Raw genomic sequence first — 13,679 nt, 5'->3', positions numbered from 1 at the left:
ACAATTTACAAATATAATCTCGGTGGAAACAGTTCACAGGTTCAGTCTCTGCGGAAACAGTTCATAGATTCAGTCTCTGATCTTGACTCGTTCCGAACAACATTTCTTTGGTGTAGCCGGATTACCTGGCTAGCGTGACTCCTCCATAGCCTTTTTCTTGACGTAACAGCTTGAACCTTCGTCCTGTTGAACCAGCAGTGCGGACTTTTACAACCAACTGGCTGTCTTGACATTTTCCAGTTTTTCAACTAATTTAGCTCCTTTCGTAATGTCCCGCCTGGAATGGTAGAAGTGCTAATATTTTAGACAGTTATTATCTTCTGCTTCTTCTTTTTCTTTTCTGCCTTTTTGAAACTCTCGGAGCTCCTTTCTCGGCTGCCAGCTGTAGCGCCACCAACTCTCTATGTTCCTTAGACCTTAAGTGCTTCCTCCGGATTTCAGCACTTTGAGAGTTTTCATCACAAGCTGGGCAGACCACATCCTCATAATATTCAGTGTCACTCAACAGGTCATGGTAATATTCGGGTTCGTCCTGAGTTATGCCAGCGAGAGAGACTTCTTCTTCCTCCTCACCCGTCTGGACGTTAGCTGACGGTGGTTCCTTCCCTAAACATCTTTCTTGAAAAGCCTTCTTCATGCAATCATATTCATCCCGCTCTTCCTGGGTTATCTGCCATTCCTTCACGACGGACCTCATTTGTGAGTTAATACCTCCCTTTCCATCGGTAATTGCATTATCAGGCTATTTAACCCTTCTACTGAAGTAACGGTTTCCACATTCTTCTGTTCACCTTGACGTGATTCAACGTACTTTTGGCATCCTTGTAAAATTTGTGTTGCCACCTCAGCTATCTCCGTGACTTTTGAGAGCTCCGAACTCATTCCCCCTGAAGATTGAAGCTCGTGTTCAGATTGTTCCCCTTGCAGAGTCTTGTCCTTCAGCATATGAAGGAGTTGGCTGACCGTTAACTCTTCCCTGGGAACACGGTGGATCAGAGTCTTCTCCATTTCCTCCACCTCTTTCTCCAATACTTCCACCTTACGTTCCTCTTGAACTTTGGCTTTCAGCGCTCGGAAAAGTTGCGCCCTGATGCTCTCTAGTTCATGTTCAGGGACCATTCTTACAGTGTCCTGTTCTTCCACTGAAAGGATTCCCAGTTGAATCTGTTCTTCAAGTTGTTGAACCTCGGTCATTGCCGCCTCATATTTGTCTTGGGTGTCCTTCAATGTTTTTATAAGTTCTTGGACATCCTGTCTTTCATGCTCTGCCATGATTTTCACCTCTAATTTCTCATCTATGGATGGATCTCCTACCGATGAGTCTGTCTTGGCCTTGAGCTCATCAAGAATTTCCTGCAGCCTTTGGACTTCTTGCTCATGTTCAACCTTTAGTTGTTCATATGCTTCTACTGAAACTAGCTTTTCGGAGGCTGCCGAGTTAACCCCCTCCAGAATTGTAGCCTGGGCCTGTTCATACTGTTCTTTCAACTTCTCACACTCTGCTTGTAAGGAGTCGTAGAGAAGAACTGGAATAAAATCCTGGCTCCCTGAAGATTCCTCTTCCTTTGGTTCATTCTGTAAATATTCTAGTTCCTGAACAACATCAGGGGAATGTGATTGGTATTTGACCACGATGGCTCTATGGTCGCTCTCTGCTTGAGCTAGCTGTCTCTGTAGTCTTTCCAGGTTCTCCCATTCGGTGTCCCAGAACCTTTCCATATTTTTCATCTCTTGTACGAGACGGTCACTCAACTGTTCTAATTGTTGTCGTACTTTGACATAAGTTTGCGTCCGAGCTCGGTGTTCTTCCGTCATGGATGAATCCTTTGTTTGAACAGGCTCAGAATTCTCTGTCAACCTGGAGTTCTGCTCTGCAGCTTTATTCTTCTTGGTACCATAAGTCCTTCTGCATGTCTTCGTTTTCTTTCCCATCGTCGGCAAGTCCCTTTTAGCCTTGTCTTCCATATTCGACTTGGTCTTATCATCATCCATTTCAGAATCTGAGCTAATAGCTTGCACCGAGTCCTCCCTCATTATGGCTTTTAGGTAATGCCATTCCGTGTCTATTTTCTTAATCCACTCCTGTCCTAGAAGTGGTGGTCCTCCCTCAGGTAATACGTACAAGTTCATTCTTGGGTGTTCTTTACCCCTATCTCTCACCTTGACTCTTATTTTCCCCACGGGGTATACGTTATGCCCCGTGTATGTCTGTAATACGAACTTGGTATTTCTTAAAGGTATGTGAGAGAATAGCCGGTGGTAGTCCCTTCGGTTGATGACTGATAGAGCTGATCCAGTGTCCAGCTCCATTCTTACTTGGACTCCAGCTATTTTTAGTATGACCCAGATGGCCTGTAGATCCGTTTCTTTACCCACATTGTGGATTCTCAGCCTACCCAGCTCCTGGTTGTTTGGGTCTGAGTCTGAATTCTGTTCGTCTGAACTCTTCTCAGCCACCTTGTGTACCTTGTTGTACTTTTCTTGTGGTGGCTTCCTTTGATTATTGGTCTTTTTCCCGGACCGGCATACCTTCGCGATGTGACCCAGTTTGCCACATTTCCTACACTCTTGGTTCTTAAACCAGCATTGATTCTGGTCATGTGTGGTCTTCCCACAACGGTAGCATTTTGTTGTGCTTGAAGTAATTTGGTCCACCCCAAGTGCCGCCGCCTTTAGTTGCATTTCCGCCGTTCCTTTCGCTGCGGCTTCGTGCGATGCAGCTATAAGGACAGCCCTGTCCAGTGTGAGGTCGTTCTCTTCCAGTAGTCGCTTCTGCGTCCCTTCTTTGGACAATCCGCATACGAACTTGTCCCGCAGCGCTTCTGTCAGATTCCCTCCGAACTGGCAGTATTTCGCTAGCCTACGCAGTTCGACCAAGTATTCCGCATTGCTTTCGTCTTTCTTCTGCGTTCTTGCGTAGAATTTGAATCGTTCAGCCAGCATCAGCGGTGTGGGGTTCAAATGGTCCTTCAGCACAGCCACAATCTCTTCGAAGGTCTGATCCGCTGGTTTATTTGGTGCTATTAGATGCTTCAAGAGCCCGTATGTTTTTGCCCCCATCGAGTTTAGCAATGTTATCGCCTTGTCGTCTTCCTCTATTTTGTTGGCTTCGCAATAGATCTCTATGCGTTCCACGTACGTGGCACAGTCTTCTATTTCCGAATTAAAGTCGTTAATATTCCCTCGCTTAGGCATATTTCTTCCCTTGGGAGCAGCACCAGTATTTCTTTAAGTATTCTTATTTATTTGTTTGTTTCTAAGATGGCGGTTTTCCCACGAAATCGGCGGTTTCCCGCTCTTTCCTTCTCTCCCCGCCCACTTCAATGGCGGTATGTCAATCAAGATGGCGGTTTTCCCGCGAAAATGGCGGTTTCCCGCTCTTCCTTTCTCGCCCCGCCCACTTCAATGGCGGTTTCCCGCTTCTGGCGTCTTCTCCGCCTAATGGCGGCTTCCCGTGTTTCTTCCCGGTGGAAGGGGTACGCTTCCCCCACAGCGGACAGGTTCAGCCGCTGGCTGGCTTCCGCACAGCTCCCCTTACTCGGCTATGTCTTTTCCTCCCGCCCGCACGGCCCAGCCGGCGCTGGGTACACCCCGTTAATGGAGGACAGTTCAGCCGCTGGACTGGCTCTCGCGCAGTCCCTCTCTCCGTACCCAGCTCTGTCGCTCTCTCACCCGCACGTTCGGTGCTACCGGCCCTGGGTACCCCGTTGGTGGAGAACAGTTCAGCCACTGGACTGGCTCTCGCGCAGTCTCTCACCCCGTTTTCGGCTGTGTCTCTCACCCACTCCCGCACGTTCGGTTTTGCCGGCTCTGAGTACCCCGTTGGTGGAGAACAGCTCAGCCGCTGGACTGGCTCCTCGCAGTCTCTCTCTCCGCACCCGGCTCTCACCCGCACGGTTCCCGTTCGCCTCCCCAGCCCTCTCGCAGACCGGTGTTTCCCTCCCCGGCTGTGGCTGGGTTTCTCTTCCCGCGCCTACTCGCAGGCTCAGCGCTTCGTGGCTGCGGTCGCTGCCCGGATTTTTCCCGCCGATCGCGGTCCGGCTGTCACCCGACGCCGTTGGACCCGACTTTTGGCCGGCACAGCTCCCCCTCGACCGAGGTCGAGTGCTCTGCCCTTATCCTCCGGATACTTCTACACCTTCCCCTACTCACAGTCTCTTCGGCCGCCTTGTTCCCTGCTGATCGGCTCACTCCGCACCGTGGTAGAAGGGTAGTCAGTGCCTGTTGCTAATGGAAGCTTTTGTTGCTAAAGTCTTCCACCTTTCTCCTGCTGCAGCCTCGTGTTTTCTTCCAGCAGCACGACGAGGGCGGTTGCCTCTCTTCGACGCTCTTCTTGCTTTGGTAATCTTGCCGCAGGGTACGATCGGACTCGTCGCCACTGTAAAGTCTGTGGGTTGTACAGTTAATAAATACACAGACTTCAGAAGTAACAAACAAAACAGGTCTTTACTATTCGAAGGTCCGGGCGAATCTGCCCAATAACTCCTGGCACAACACTTATATACTGGTGTGGTCACTATCGGTATTACAGTATACAGAAGCCAAACAAATAGTGCCACACCTAAAGTAGTTCCCTTAAAGGTGAACGGTTACATTCAATAGTTCCCTTAAAGATAGACGGGTACATACACTACAGCAAGAACGTCCTTCCTCAGATAAGGCGACCAAAACTGCACACAATACTCAAGGTGTGGACTCACCAAGGCCCTGTACAACTGCAGCAAGACATCCTTGCTCCTGTACTCGAACCCTCTTGCTACGAAGGCCAACATACCATTTGCCTTCTTAACCGCCTGCTGCACCTGCATGCTTACCTTCAGTGACTGGTGCACAAGGACGCCCAGGTCTCGTTGCACTTCCCCTTCTCCCAATCTATTGCCGTTCAGATAATAATCTGCCTCCCTGTTTTTGCCACCAAAGTGGATAACCATGGGCGCATCCCCACCCCCCCCACCCCATTCTCCCACATCGCACTCCCGCCTTAGGTTAAAATCAAGGCTACAGTGTCTGTCAGTTTGCCAGGAGCATTGGCTGACTTTCAGGCTCCGGGCTGGATTGACAAACCTCCTTCAACCAGAATCTGCCCCTTGCAATTTGTTGTACCACAAATTTTAGTTGTTAGTGGTGGGGGCAAGGAAACTTGTACATAGTCATGGGGGCGTTGGGGTTTACAAAAACAGGACAGCTATAGAGCTATATTTAGTATAATTTTCTTTTTCTAAATTCCAAACTTGTTTCAAGTTTCTAGGCTTTATGCTCTTTTGATCCAAAATAGGCATCATATAAGTAGATAATGCTGGAATCACAAGGCCCATCAGCATCTGTAGGAAGCAAAGACCGGTTAAGGTTTGGGCTGCGCAACTTTCTAGAATCATACAGCACAAAAGCAGGCCAGTTGGTCCATCGTGCTTGTGCTGGCTCTTTGAAAGAGCTATTCAATTGGGCAGAAGCATGGCAGATGCAGTATAATGTGGATAAATGCGAGGTTATCCACTTTGGTGGCAAAAACAGGAAGGCAGATTATTATCTGAACGGCAATAGATTGGGAGAAGGGGAAGTGCAACGAGACCTGGGTGTCCTTGTGCACCAGTCGCTGAAGGTAAGCATGCAGGTGCAGCAGGCGGTTAAGAAGGCAAATGGTATGTTGGTTCGAGTACAGGAACAAGGATGTCTTGCTGCAGTTGTACAGGGCCTTGGTGAAACCACACCTTGAGTATTGTGTGCAGTTTTGGTCGCCTTATCTGAGGAAGGATGTTCTTGCCATGGAGGGAGTGCAGCGAAGATTCACCAGATTGATACCTGGGATGGCAGGAATGACGTATGAGGAGAGATTGGATCGATTGGGCTTATACTCGCTGGAGTTTAGAAGAATGAGAGGGGATCTCATTGAAACTTATAAAATTCCAACAGGACTAGACAGACTAGATGCAGGAAGGATGTTCCCGAACATCTGAGTCCAGAACCAGGTGTCACAGTCTAAGGATAAGGGGTAAGCCATTTAGGACTGAGATGAGGAGGAATTTCTTCACCCAGAGAGTGGTGAACCTGTGGAATTATCTACCACAGAAGGCAGTGGAGGCCAATTCATTAAATATATTCAAGAAGGAGTTAGATATATTTCTTAAGGCTAAAGGGATCAAGGGATATGGGGAGAAGGCAGGGACAGGGTACTGAATTTGGATGATCAACCATGATCTCATTAAATGGCGGAGCAGGCTCGAGGGGCCGAATGGCCTACTCCTGCTCCTATCTTCTATGTTTCTATGTTTCTATAATCCCATTTAGGTGTCAGCTGTGGCTCAGTGGGTAGCACTCTTGCCTGACTCAGAAGGTTGTGGGTTCATAGTCCCACTCCATAGACTTAAGCACAAAAATCCAGGCTGACACTCCAGTGCAGTGCTGAGGGAATGCTGCACTGTCGGAGCTGCTGTCTTTCGGATGAGACGTTAAACCGAGGCCCCGTCTGCTCTCTCAGGTGGACGTAAAAGATACCATGACACCATTGGAAGAAGAGCACGGGTGTTAGCCCTGGTGTCCTGGCCAATATTTATCCCTCAGTCAACATCACTAAAAAAAATAATCTGGTGCTGTTTGTGGGAGCTTGCTGTGCGCAAATTGGCTGCCGCGTTTCCTACATTACAACAGTGACTGCACTTCAATAGTACTTCATTGGCTGTGAAGCGCTTTGAGACGTTAAGAAAAAAGAATAAACATAGAAACATAGAAGATAGGAGCAGGAGTAGGCCATTCGGCCCCTCGAGCCTGCTCCGCCATTCAATGAGATGATCATCCAAACTCAGTACCCTGTCCCTGCCTTCTCCCCATATCCCTTTAGCCTTAAGAAATATATCTAACTCCTTCTTGAATATATTTAATGAATTGGCCTCAACTGCCTTCTGTGGTAGAGAATTCCACAGGTTCACCACTCTCTGGGTGAAGAAATTCCTCCTCATCTCAGTCCTAAATGGCTTACCCCTTATCCTTAGACTGTGACCCCTGGTTCTGGACTCCCCGACCATCGGGAACATCCTTCCTGCATCTAGTCTGTCCAGTCCTGTTAGAATTTTATAAGTTTCAATGAGATCCCCTCTCATTCTTCTAAACTCCAGCGAGTACAAGCCCAATCGTCCCAATCTCTCCTCATACGTCATTCCTGCCATCCCAGGTATCAGCCTGGTGAATTTTCGCTGCACTCCCTCCATGGCAAGAACATCCTTCCTCAGATAAGGCGACCAAAACTGCACACAATACTCAAGGTGTGGTCTCACCAAGGCCCTGTACAACTGCAGCAAGACATCCTTGCTCCTGTACTCGAACCCTCTCGCTACGAAGGCCAACATACCATTTGCCTTATTAACCGCCTGCTGCACCTACATGCTTACCTTCAGCGACTGGTGCACAAGGACACCCAGGTCTCGTTGCACTTCCCCTTCTCCCAATCTATTGCTGTTCAGATAATAATCTGCCTTCCTGTTTTTGCCACCTCACATTTATCCACATTATACTGCATCTGCCATGCATCTGCCCAATCATCCAACCTGTCCAAATCATCCTGGAGTTTCTCAGCATCCTCCTCACAGCACACACGCCCACCCAGCTTTGTGTCGTCTGCAAACTTGGAGATATTACATCTAGTTCCCTCGTCTAGATCATTAATATATATTGTGAATAGCTGGGGTCCAAGGAGCGATCCCTGCGGTACCCCACTAGTCACTGCCTGCCACTCAGAAAAAGACCCGTTTATTCCAAATCTTTGCTTCCTGTCTGCCGACCAGTTCTCTATCCAAGTCAGTACCTTGCCTTAACTTTACACGCTAATCTCTTATGCGGGACCTTATCGAAAGCCTTCTGAAAGTCCAAATACACCACATCCACTGGTTCTCCCTTATCTATTCTACCAGTTGTAGTGTATGTGCCTTTAAGTCAGAACTACTTTTACAGCTCCTGTATACTGTAGTACCGGCAATGACCACACCGGTATATAAGCTTTGCGCATGCCTCTGTACCCCCAGTTTAGAGATTACCCTCCTCCAGTAAAGACCTGTTATTTGTTAATGTACAGCATCCGTGTGATTATTTAATAATAGCATATCCACTGAGCCACGGATCCAACAGTGGCGACGAGTGTCGATTCGAATCTACCTGCAACGTAAAAAAAAAGTCGAGGCCAGGAACACGGGCGTCGACCACGAGCAACCGCCCAGCAGTCAGGCAGAGATTCAACTTCGCAGGGGAGGCTGTGGAGAGCCGGGCTTGGTTCCCCAGCCACAACAAGCAGTAAGAGACCGACGACAGGTCCAGCGCAGACCCTTCCCGAGCAGCGGCGGCTGGAGCCGACCGACGGCGGAGAGAAAGCCGAGCAGCGTCGACGGGGTAAGACAGAGGGTGAAGAGCGCAGGGCGCAGCCGGGGGTTGAACACCGAGCGGCGTCGAGAAAAAGAAAACAAACCGGAGAGAGGGTAAAGAAACAGCCGGGTTCTAGACTGAGCGGCGTCGAAAAATATAAAAAGAAGAACGCGCAGAGCACAGCCAGGGCTCACGGGCTGAACAGGGTCCGCGGGGCGAAGAAAGGGGAGACACCATTGAGCCGCGGAGAAGAAGAGCGTGGGAGGCGCTATTTTTAGAAGCCGCAGCGGAGAAGAAGGGTGAGCGCGGGAAGGAAGGAAAGCGCGGGAGACGCCATTTTGTGCCAGCGGAGAAGAAGGGGAAGCGCGGGAGGTGCCATTTGTGACAGTTAACTCACACCCAAGGATGCCGAAGAGTGGCAGTATCTCTACGTTCGACAATGAAGTCGAAGATTGGGCGACATATGTGGAACGTATTGAGATGTACTGCAGGGCGAATGAAGTGCCAGATGCTAATAAAGCACTGGTTCTGTTAAATTCCATGGGTGCAAAAACTTATGGGTTACTGCGAAATCTAATAACCCCAGAGAAGCCGGTAAACAAGAATTTTGAAAGCATAGTAGAAATCCTACAGGACCACTTAAACCCCACACCGCTGCTGATAGCAGAACGATTTAAGTTCCATAAAAGGAACCAACACAAAGACGAAAGCAATGCTGAGTACCTAACGGAACTGCGCAAGCTATCGAAACACTGCCAGTTTGGAGCGGGACTAGCAGATACGTTAAGGGACAAGTTTGTGTGTGGGCTACAAAGTGAAGGAACCCAGAAACGGCTTCTATCAGAAAAGGACCTTACGCTGGACAAAGCTTTCAGTATGGCAGTATCACACGAAGCAGCCGCAAGGGGCGCTGCAGAGATACAACGGAGACCGCAAGAATATGGCACCAATGAAATGTCCTATGGAACAGGGAAGTGCTATCGCTGCGGCAGAACAACACATGACCAGAAAGATTGTTGGTTCAAGGACCAAGTGTGCAGACAGTGTGGGAAAGCAGGACACATAGCAAGAGTCTGCAGGTCTGGGAAGAAAACCAACAGTAAGAAATCTCCACAGGAGAAGTACAAAAAGGTACACCAGGTGATGGACAGTGGTTCAGACGAACAGAAAAGTGACACAGACGCCGGAAGCAAGGCGCTGGGTTGTCTGAAACTACATAAGGTAACAGAAATGGAGGATCGCCAGACTATCTGGGTTACACTCAAGATAGACGGAGTCCAAGTGGAAATGGAATTGGACACAGGGTCAGCTCTAACAGTCATAGACTACAAGCGGCTATTTTCACACATACCCTTGAAAGCTACAGAGATTGTCTTGAAGACGTATACGGGGCAAAAAGTCTACCCCAAAGGAAAAATAAGGGTGAAAGTGACATATAAAGGCCAGGAAATACCTAAAATGGATATATATGTATTGCCAAATGGAGGACCACCACTGCTAGGACATGAATGGATCCGGGAGATACAATTAGATTGGCATTCCATACAGGCACTGAAGGTTGAGGCCAAAAAGGATGACGACGTCACACCTGGATGACTGTCAAAAATGCTAACTGACGCAAAAGGTTAGGTTGATTTGGCTATGATAAATTGACCCTTAGTGTTAGGGGATTAAATACGTGGGGTTACAGGGATAGGGTGGGATATGTGTCGGTGCAGGCTCGATGGGCCGAAATGGCCTCTATCTGCACTGTAGATTCTGTGATTCTGTGAAAAGAAGTGTTCCAGGAGGGACTAGGAACAATAAAAGGAATAACAGCAACGATTAAAATAGAGGAAAATGCAAGGCCAAAGTTTCTGAAGGCCAGACCAGTGCCTTATGCGATCAGACCAGCTGTTGAAGCAGAGCTGGAAGGGTTGGAACGTTCAGGAGTACTGTCCAAAGTGGACTGGAGCGAGTGGGCTACACCCATCATTCCTGTAATGAAGAGGTCGTTGAGTAATACGCCTGGGGAACCAAAGAAGGTCCGCATCTGTGGGGATTTTAAGGTGACAGTGAACCCAGTCCTTCACACGGTGCAATATCCGCTTCCACGAATTGAGGATATTTTCGCCTCGCTATCTGGAGATAAACGCTTCACCAAAATTGATCTAGCCCAGGCGTACTTGCAAATGGAGGTAGAAGAAGCTTCGAAACATTACCTTACGATCAACACTCATAAAGGTCTCTATCAATACAACCGGCTGGTGTTTGGAGTAGCCTCGGCTCCGGCTATCTGGCAAAGGGCGATGGATCAGGTCCTGCAAGGGATTCCAGGGACCCAGTGTTATTTGGACGACATCTCGGTCACGGGCGAAAATGACGGTGATCACCTCGCCAACTTGGAGAAGTTGCTCACCAGATTAAAGGAGTATGGGCTACGAGCTAATCGCCACAAGTGCGAGTTTTTCCAGAAACAGATCTCGTATTGTGGCCACGTCATCGATGAAGAGGGGTTACATAAGTCCCCTGACAAGATTGAGGCAATAGTCAAGGCTCCAGCACCGGAAAATGTGTCACAACTGAGGTCGTTCCTCGGGCTGGTAAATTACTACCACAAGTTCTTACCAAATTTGTCTACGGTATTACACCTGCTGAACACCCTACTGCAAACAGGGGTACCATGGAAGTGGGATGACGAACGTAGACGAGCTTTCCAGAAGTGTAAAGAATTGATCACATCAAAAGAGGTGTTGGCCCATTTCAACCCAGCACTACCAATTCGTTTGGCATGTGATGCATCACCCTACGGTATTGGAGCGGTGCTGTCGCACAAATTCCCAGACGGGTTGGAGAGGCCAGTAGCCTTTGCGTCTCGGTCACTAACCTCAGCCGAGCGCAACTACGCCCAGATTGACACGGAGGCCCTCAGCCTAGTATGGGGAGTAAAAAAATTCAACCACTATCTGCATGGGCAGAAGTTCACCTTGCTGACTGACCACCAACCACTTGTCTCCATCTTTAATCCTAAGAAGGGCGTTCCAGTGATGACTGCACAGCGGTTACAAAGATGGTCCCTGTTTCTAGGGGCGAATCAATATGAAATAGAATATAAAGGCACGAAACAGCATGAGAACGCTGATGGGCTATCGCGCCTGCCACTGCCTACTGTGGAGGAGGCACCAGCAGTGGACCCTATCGAGATATTTTATTCATCAATAATTGAACGATTGCCAGTGACAAACGCGGATATAGAGGAGACCCGCAATGATCCGACGCCGTCACGGGTATATGAATTGACGGTGAGGGGATGGCCAACACATGGCGACTCACTGTTGCCAGCATTCTCATCCAGAAGAGAACAGCTGTCAGTATGCCAGGGGACAGTGATGTGTGGATCCAGAGTGGTGATTCCACCCAAGTTAAGGGAGAGAGTGCTAAATGAGCTACATGAAGGTCATCTGGGGGGAGTGAAAATGAAAAGCCTTGCTAGGGCTCATGTGTGGTGGCCGGGAATCGATCAACAAATCGAAGACCTAACTAAGAGCTGCTTAGGATGCCAGAAGGTCCAAAATGCACCACCACATGCCCCTCTACACCCATGGGAGTGGCCCTCCTCTCCATGGCAACGGGTGCATATTGATTTCGCTGGTCCATTCATGGACTCAATGTTCTTAATAGCAGTGGATGCTCATTCAAAGTGGCCTGAGGTGATAAAAATGTCTTCAACCACTACAGAGAAAACGATTGCAGTCCTACGGACCATATTTGCCAGAAACGGTTTGCCAGAGCAGATCTGCTCTGATAATGGACCACGGTTTGTGTCCGACGAGTTCCAAAAATTTATGAAAAGGAATGGGGTAAGGCATTACACATCCGCCCCGTATCATCCAGCCACAAATGGATTGGCTGAGAGATTCGTACAAACCTTTAAGAAGGCGATAAAGGCCATGTGCGACGATGAAATTCCACTACAGCATAAGATGGACAATTTCTTATTAGCCTACCGAAACGCGACACATGCAGTTACCAACCAGACCCCGGCCATGATGTTCTTTAACCGAAGGTTGAGATCTCGTCTGGACTTGCTCAGACCAAATGTGCGAAGAAATGTTGAGGACAAACAATTCCAGCACATCAATGAGAAGCCGACAAGGAACTTCAATGTAGGGCAACCAGTCTTGGCCCGTGACTATCGAACAGAGAAATTGCAACCCGGAACGATATGTACAAGGCAGGGGCCATTAATGTACACAGTGGATGTCGGGGAGAACATTGTGAGACGCCACGTCGATCAGATCTTAGCGTCACAGGAACGCGTCAACCCCATGTCTCGAGTACCTGGGGATGAACCCGACATACCGGTAGCATCTACTTCAGACCCAGTAGCAGTGGAACCCGATGAACTACCCGATGAAAAGGGGTCAGAATTGCCTCTGCACCAAGAACAAGAACCTCTGGAAAGGCGCTATCCCGAAAGGGTCAGGAAGCCGCCCCAAAGACTGAATCTATAAATGGACTTTTGTTGTTTAATGTACATGTTGAAATGTTAATTGTTATTTGAATATTAGGGGTATCACTAATCTAAAAGGGGAGGAATTGTAGTGTATGTGCCTTTAAGTCAGAACTACTTTTACAGCTCCTGTATACTGTAGTACCGGCAATGACCACACCGGTATATAAGCTTTGCGCATGCCTCTGTACCCCCAGTTTAGAGACTACCCTCCTCCAGTAAAGACTTGTTATTTGTTAATGTACAGCATCCGTGTGATTATTTAATAATAGCATATCCACTGAACCACGGATCCAACACCAGTTACATCCTCAAAAATTTCCAGTAGATTAGTCAAGCACGATTTACCTTTTGTAAATCCATGTTGACTTTGTCCGATCCGGTCACTGTTTTCCAAGTGCACTGCTATTACATCTTTTATAATGGACTCTAGCATTTTCCCCACTACCGATGTCAGGCTTACCGGTCTATAATTCCCCGTTTTGTCTCTACCAATTAAGACTTAAGAAAATAAAGGAAGACTGCATTTATATTGCGCCTTTCACGTCCCAAAGGCACTATAGAAAGAATTTTTTGTTCTTTTATTCTCCCCCCCGCCCAGCCCTGCAAATTTTTTTCCTTTTCAAGTATTTATCCAATTGCCTTTTGCAAGTTATGACTGAACCTGCTTGCAGCTGGGACTTTGGGCATTTTAAAGCAGATTTTGAGTGCGGCCTGCTGTGCTCTGACCTACCTGCCAAGCCTGCTGCTGCTGATGCCAGGCTTTCTGGCTGACTGCGTGCTTTCTATTCGAGGCCCTCGGAGGCGGACCCGGTGGCCGCAGTCCCCGCCTCCAGTGCGA

The 13,679-nt window shown here is 48.4% G+C and overlaps 1 protein-coding gene across 1 annotated transcript in view; it reads right to left on the bottom strand.

Annotated features, from left to right (window-relative positions):
- The window catches only part of LOC147098030 (dual specificity protein phosphatase 1-A-like), a 205,318-nt gene extending 191,657 nt beyond the window's left edge, over positions 1 to 13,661 (bottom strand). Inside the window, exon 1 of the mRNA XM_085971238.1 lies at positions 13,572 to 13,661. The gene's annotated coding sequence lies outside the window, so the exon portion shown is untranslated. The remainder of the gene's footprint in view (positions 1 to 13,571) is intronic.
- Positions 13,662 to 13,679: the final 18 nt, after the last annotated feature.

Source organism: Somniosus microcephalus, chromosome 30 (assembly GCF_052327205.1).
Source record: "Somniosus microcephalus isolate GS21.2 chromosome 30, FLI_Smic_1.0, whole genome shotgun sequence".
Lineage (NCBI taxonomy): Eukaryota > Metazoa > Chordata > Chondrichthyes > Squaliformes > Somniosidae > Somniosus > Somniosus microcephalus.
The sequence above is the reverse complement of the archived record's forward strand: the minus strand, read 5'-3'. Positions and strand labels throughout refer to the sequence as shown.